Below are 7449 nucleotides of genomic sequence, written 5' to 3'. Positions count from 1 at the left end.
GAATGGGTGGACCAAAGACCAAGTTCCCAGCAGCATTTTTTTTTTTGTTAGGACATTACCTGTTAAGGATTACCTGATTTTCCAGTAATTTTTCTGCTTTTTATTTTATTTTATGTGATGATGTATGTTGTAAAATTAAAGAAGGGTTTCAAAACTTGTCATACAGTGTTGTACTTTTAAAATAAATTGATGAAAACTATATTTTATACCGGGTAAACTATACCCAACGTTAGTGATGGTGTTACTAATTTTACCGTTAGTGTTCTAGGGTTAAGAGCGTTCTCTTATACAGCCCCACAAACAGGATGGGCCTGTTGAGTCTGGTATCTCGTTATATTTAGGGAGTTGATGATCTATGTAGATGATACAGTGATGTTGGATTCTGTTTGGACTAGAAAACAAACTTCAGATTGAAACTGAGTAAAGAGCCAAAAAAATCTATCATTAGAGCACAGGGAGCTGATTTGAATTGCTGAGTAGGTTAATAAAATGGAAATAGAGATCACTGCTGTCCAATCAGCATCAAGTAATGGAGTGATGCAATGAGGAAGTGTGGAAAAGACGTTTATTTAGAGAAAGAACAACTGGAATAGTCAAAGATCAGAAGAACCTCCGAAGAAATACTCCTCAACATATAGGTAACATTCAGTACAACTCGATCTGTTCCTATCGTTCTACTAATATTTATAGGTTTTATAAGGTTTATTGATGTTGCTTCTTAATTTCATTTTATTTCAGGTGGAACGTTCAGTAAAACTTCTTTAGTTCCTCAGGAACGTATCAGTGATGAAGCAGGTTCTGATCCTCCTCCTGTATCTTACAGGTAGGTGTGTTAGTTTATATACTGAGAAAAATAAAATCACCTGGTTCCACCTACACTGGTGTATGAATGAATGATGTGTAGATGATATCTTCAGTGTATAAATGGCTGTATAAAACCTAATAGACAAAATAGAGCATGGTTGAGAGGAACCAGACTTAACATGAACCTCTCCATGGAACTGAATGAATGAAGGTTTAGATGAATGAGAGGATTGATGGTAAATGTAGATGCATGAATTCATTAATGATTAAAATGTTGGTATCCTTGATATACAGTGGGGAAAATAAGTATTTGATACACTGATGCCGATTTTGCAAGTTTTCCCACCTACAAAAAATGGAGAGGCTGTAATTTTCATCATAGGTACATTTCAACTGTGAGAGACAGAATCTAAAAAAAAATCCAGATAATCACATTGTATGATTTTTAAATAATTAATTTGCATTTTATTGCATGAAATAAGTATTTGATACAATGGAAAAACAGAACTTAATATTTGGTACAGAAACCTTTACAGAGGTCAGACGTTTCCTGTAGTTCTTGATCAAGTTTGCACACACTGCAGCAGGGATGTTGGCCCACTCCTCCATACAGATCTTCTCCAGATCTTTCAGGTTTCGGGCTGTCGCTGGGCAACATTGAGTTTTAGCTTCCTCCAAAGATTTTCTATTGGGTTCAGGTCTGGAGACTGGCTAGGCCACTCCAGGACCTTGAAATGCTTCTTACTCCTTCATTGCCCTGGCTGTGTGTTTCGGGTCATTGTCATGCTGGAAGACCCAGCCATGACCCATCTTCAATGCTCTTACTGAGGGGAGGAGGTGGTTGGCCAAAATCTCACGATACATGACCCCATCCATCCTCCCTTCAATACGGTGCAGTCGTCCTGTCCCCTCTGCAGAAAAGCACCCCAAAGTATGATGTTTCCACCCCCATGCTTCAAGGTTGGGACGGTTGGACTCATCCTCCTTCTTCCTCCAAACACGGCGAGTGGAGTTGATACCAAAAAGCTCTATTTTGGTCTCATCTGACCACATGACCTTCTCCCATGCCTCCTCTGGATCATCCAGGTGGTCATTGGTGATCTTCAAACGGGCCTGGACATGTGCTGGCGTGAGCAGGGGGACCTTGCGTGCCCTGCAGGATTTTAATCCATGGCGGCGTAGTGTGTTACTAACGGTAATCTTTGAGACTGTGGTCCCAGCTCTCTTCAGGTCATTGACCAGGTCCTCCCATGTGGTTCTGGGCTGATTCCTGACCTTTCTCAGGATCATCCTTACCCCACGAGGTGAGATCTTGCATGGAGCAGCAGACCGAGGAAGACTGACAGTCATCTTGTGTTTCTTCCATTTTCTAATAATTGCACCAGCAGTTGTTGCCTTCTCACCAAGCTGCTTGCTATTGTCCTGTAGCCCATCCCAGCCTTGTGCAGGTCTACAATTTTGTCCCTGGTGTGCTTAGACAGCTCTTTGGTCTTGGCCATGGTGAAGAGGTTGGAATGTGATTGATTGAGTGTGTGGACAGGAGTCTTTTATACAGGTAACGAGTTCAAACAGGTGCAATAAATACAGGTAATGAGTGCAGAATAGGAGGAGCTTCTTAAAGAAAAACTAACAGGTCTGTGAGAGCCAGAATTCTTGCTGGTTGGTAGGTGATCAAATACTTATTTCATGCAATAAAATGCAAATTAATTATTTAAAAATCATACAATGTGATTATCTGGATTTTTTTAGATTCTGTCTCTCACAGTTGAAGTGTCACTACGATAAAAATTACAGCCTCTCCATTCTTTGTAGGGAACATGAATCCGTGATCTTATACACAATCTAGTGCACTTTGTAGGGAACATTAATGTATTTGTAAAGTGAACAGTTAGCTTAATAGCCCAGTTAGCAGCTCATAAAAGTTCTGTTATCACCCATAATCCTTTGGTGTGTGCGAGAGGTTTTTTATTTCTTTTTTTTTCCCTTCGGAGGTTCCTTTTTCTTGATGTTGTTCTTACCTCCCTGAAATGAGATTTTGCAGCTTGGGATGTCTGCTCTGTAGTGTTACTAGATGCCTTTTTTAGCCGACTGTGTTAAGGCAGGGTAGGGAATTTTTTTTTGTGTTAATGTAGAAACGATACATGAAAGACAGTCTGTCTATATTCTGATACTATTCATAGAAATTACAACAATTACAACAACTTCTTTCCCAAATCGAATAAATCATGACCAGATCCTGATTCAGATCACTGGAATTCAGATGAGTGTGTGTGTGTGTGTGTCTGTGTGTGTGTGTGTGTGTGTGTGTGTGTGTGTGTGTGTGTGTGTGTGTGTGTTTGGTTATCTCTGGCTTTTGGTCATTGAAAGTCCAGACTTGAAACTTGATTTACAAGAGGAAGTAGATCAAGTCTGGTACCAGTCTCTGGTGTCTCCTCCCTCCGAAGAGGTTATAAAAGGAGATAAGGTATCACTTCAGATGAAAGAGCCGAAGTCCGAGAACTGACACACCCCCATACCATGATACACCCTGGTACTGACACACCCCCATACCATGATACACCCTGGTACTGACACACCCCCCTACCATGATACACCCTTGTACTGACACACCCCCATACCATGATACACCCTGGTACTGACACACCCCCATACCATGATACACCCTGGTACTGACACACCCCCATACCATGATACACCCTGGTACTGACACACCCCCCTACCATGATACACCCTTGTACTGACACACGCCCATACCATGATACACCCTGGTACTGACACACCCCCATACCATGATACACCCTGGTACTGACACACCCCCATACCATGATACACCCTGGTACTGACACACCCCCATACCATGATACACCCTGGTACTGACACACCCCCATACCATGATACACCCTGGTACTGACACACCCCCCTACCATGATACACCCTTGTACTGACACACCCCCATAACATGATACACCCTGGTACTGACACACCCCCATACCATGATACACCCTGGTACTGACACACCCCCATACCATGATACACCCTGGTACTGACACACCCCCATACCATGATACACCCTGGTACTGACACACCGACATACCATGATACACCCTGGTACTGACACACCCCCATACCATGATATACCCTGGTACTGACACACCCCCATACCATGATACACCCTGGTACTGACACACCCCTATACCATGATACACCCTGGTACTGACACACCCCCATACCATGATACACCCTGGTACTGACACACCCCCATACCATGATACACCCTGGTACTGACACACCCCCATACCATGATACACCCTGGTACTGACACACCCCCATACCATGATACACCCTGGTACTGACACACCCCCATACCATGATACACCCTGGTACTGACACACCCCCATACCATGATACGCCCTGGTACTGATACACCCCCATACCATGATACAGCCTGGTACTGACACACCCCCATACCATGATAAACCCTGGTACTGGCACACCCCCATAACATGATACACACTGGTACTGACACACCCCCATACCATGATACACCCTGGTACTGATACACCCACATACCATGATACACCCTGGTACTGACACAACCCCATACCATGATACACCCTGGTACTGACACACCCCATACCATGATACACCCTGGTACTGACACGCCCCCATACCATGAAACACCCTAGTACTGACACACCCACATACCATGATACACCCTGGTACTTACACACCTCCATACCATGATACACCCTGGTACTTACACACCCCCATACCATGATACACCCTGGTACTGATACACCCCCATACCATGATACACCCTGGTACTGACACATCTCCATACCATGATACACCCTGGTACTGACACACCCCCATACCATGATACACCCTGGTACTGACACACCCCCATACCATGATACACCCTGGTACTGACACACCCCCATACCATGATACACCCTGGTACTGACACACCCCCATACCATGATACACCCTGGTACTGAAACACCCCCATACCATGATACACCCTGGTACTGACACACCCCCATACCATGATACACCCTGGTACTTATACACCCCATACCATGATACACCCTGGTACTGACACACCCCCATACCATGATACGCCCTGGTACTGACACACCCACATACCATGATACACCCTGGTACTGACACACCCCAATACCATGATACACCCTGGTACTGACACACCCCCATTCCATGATACACCCTGGTACTGACACACCCACATACCATGATACACCCTGGTACTGACTCACACCCATACCATGATACACCCTGGTACTGACACACCCCCATACCATGATACACCCTGGTACTGACACACTCCCATACCATGATACACCCTGGTACTGACACACCCCCATACCATGATACACCCTGGTACTGACACACCCCCATACCATGATACACCCTTGTACTGACACACCCCCATACCATGATACACCCTGGTACTGACACACCCACATACCATGACAGAACCTGGTACTGACACACCCCCATACCATGATACACCCTGGTACTGACACACCCCCATACCATGATACACCCTGGTACTGACAAACCCCCATACCATGATACACCCTGGTACTGACTCACCTCCATACCATGATACACCCTGGTACTGACACACCCCCATACCATGATACACCCTGGTACTGACACACCCACATACCATGACAGAACCTGGTACTGACACACCCCAATGCCATGATACACCCTGGTACTGACACACCCACATACCATGATACACCCTGGTACTGACACACCCCCATACCATGATACACCCTGGTACTGACACACCCACATACCATGACACACCCTGGTACTGACACACCCCCATACCATGATACACCCTGGTACTGACACACCCACATACCATGATACACCCTGGTACTGACACACCCACATACCATGATACACCCTGGTACTGACACACCCTCATACCATGATACACCCTGGTACTGACACACCCACATACCATGATACACCCTGGTACTGACACACCCACATACCATGATACACCCTGGTACTGACACACCCCCATACCATGATACACCCTGGTACTGACACACCCACATACCATGATACACCCTGGTACTGACACACCCACATACCATGATACACCCTGGTACTGACACACCCCCATACCATGATACACCCTGGTACTGACACACCCACATACCATGACACACCCTGGTACTGACACACCCCCATACCATGATACACCCTGGTACTGACACACCCCATACCATGATACACCCTGGTACTGACACACCCACATACCATGACAGAACCTGGTACTGACACACCCCCATACCATGATACACCCTGGTACTGACACACCCACATACCATGACAGAACCTGGTACTGACACACCCCCATACCCTGGTACTGACACACCCCCATACCATGATACACCCTGGTACTGACACACCCCATACCATGACACACCCTGGTACTGATACACCCCCCATACCATGACACACCCTGGTACTGACACACCCTATACCATGACACACCCTGGTACTGATACACCCCCCATATCATGATACACCCTGGTACTGACACACCCACATACCATGACAGAACCTGGTACTGACACACCCTCATACCATGACAGAACCTGGTACTGACACACCCTCATACCATGACAGAACCTGGTACTGACGGTACTTTCCGGTTTCTGGTGGTACGCACGCACGCTAAAACCGTAGCTACTTGTTTCTAGCTGTTAGCTAAATAGCTTTTATATATGTATAATTTAAACCTATAATTTTAGGGCAGTAATATAGGGCAGTTGTAGCCTTGTGGTTAAGGTACTGGACTAGTAACCAAAAGGTTGCCTGTTCAAGCCCCACCACTGACAGGTTGCCACTGTTGGGCCCTTGAGCAAGGCCCTTAACCCTCAGTTGCTTAGATTGTATGCTGTCACAACTGTAAGTCGCTTTGGATAAAAGCGTCTGCTAAATGCCGAAAATGTAAATGTAATTTTAAAGTTAATCTTGTGCTTGTAGTTAATATAGAGTATCTAGACTTATACTGTTTTATTGTGGTTTTCGTAAAATAGCGCTTTTGTTTCCTAACATAAATCTCTGCTTGTTTTTGCAGTCTGTTATTAGAAAAGCTCAGCTATCTGTGTCCGAACGAAGCGAGTTTTTGTTCGTTTTGTACACCAGCGCAGTCGTTTTTTGTCCGAAGGTAGCGCGTTTGTTTGTTTGTTTTTTGTATTCCAGCTTATCAACGCCTGTTTCATCCGGAATTTAAGCCGCTTTTCTGTGACTACCAGCAGAAGCGCCGGTGAATCCAACTTAAACAGCAATTCCAACTCTTCTTCTAAAGCTAAGTACATTTGTCTATTATTATGGCCCCAGCAGGAGCTCTGGGAGAAATGGGGTTAGGGTTAAGAGAAATTATTCATAAACACGGCATAAAATTTCACTGCTATGCAGATGACACACAGCTGTATATATCAGCCAAACCAAATGATACTGACACAATCAGTAAGATAGAAGATTAAAGTGTAAACGACATAAAAAACTGGATGTCGTGTAATTTTCTTTTACTTAATTCAGATAAAACTGAGGTTTTACTTGTTGGCTCTAAAGCTGCAAGAGACAAGTTCTCTA

General features: G+C 44.9%; 1 long non-coding RNA gene across 1 annotated transcript; it reads left to right on the top strand.

The window, feature by feature from the left end:
• The first annotated feature begins 584 nt into the window (after positions 1–584).
• LOC134300364 (uncharacterized) lies at positions 585–7372 on the top strand. Its single transcript, XR_010007344.1, has 3 exons — positions 585–638; positions 739–823; positions 7057–7372. It is a non-coding gene; the product is annotated as an uncharacterized LOC134300364 (long non-coding RNA).
• Positions 7373–7449: the final 77 nt, after the last annotated feature.

The sequence above is a fragment of the Trichomycterus rosablanca genome, chromosome 2, assembly GCF_030014385.1.
Source record: "Trichomycterus rosablanca isolate fTriRos1 chromosome 2, fTriRos1.hap1, whole genome shotgun sequence".
NCBI classification, from domain to species: Eukaryota; Metazoa; Chordata; class Actinopteri; order Siluriformes; family Trichomycteridae; genus Trichomycterus; species Trichomycterus rosablanca.
This window is presented reverse-complemented; position numbering and strand designations above follow the sequence as displayed.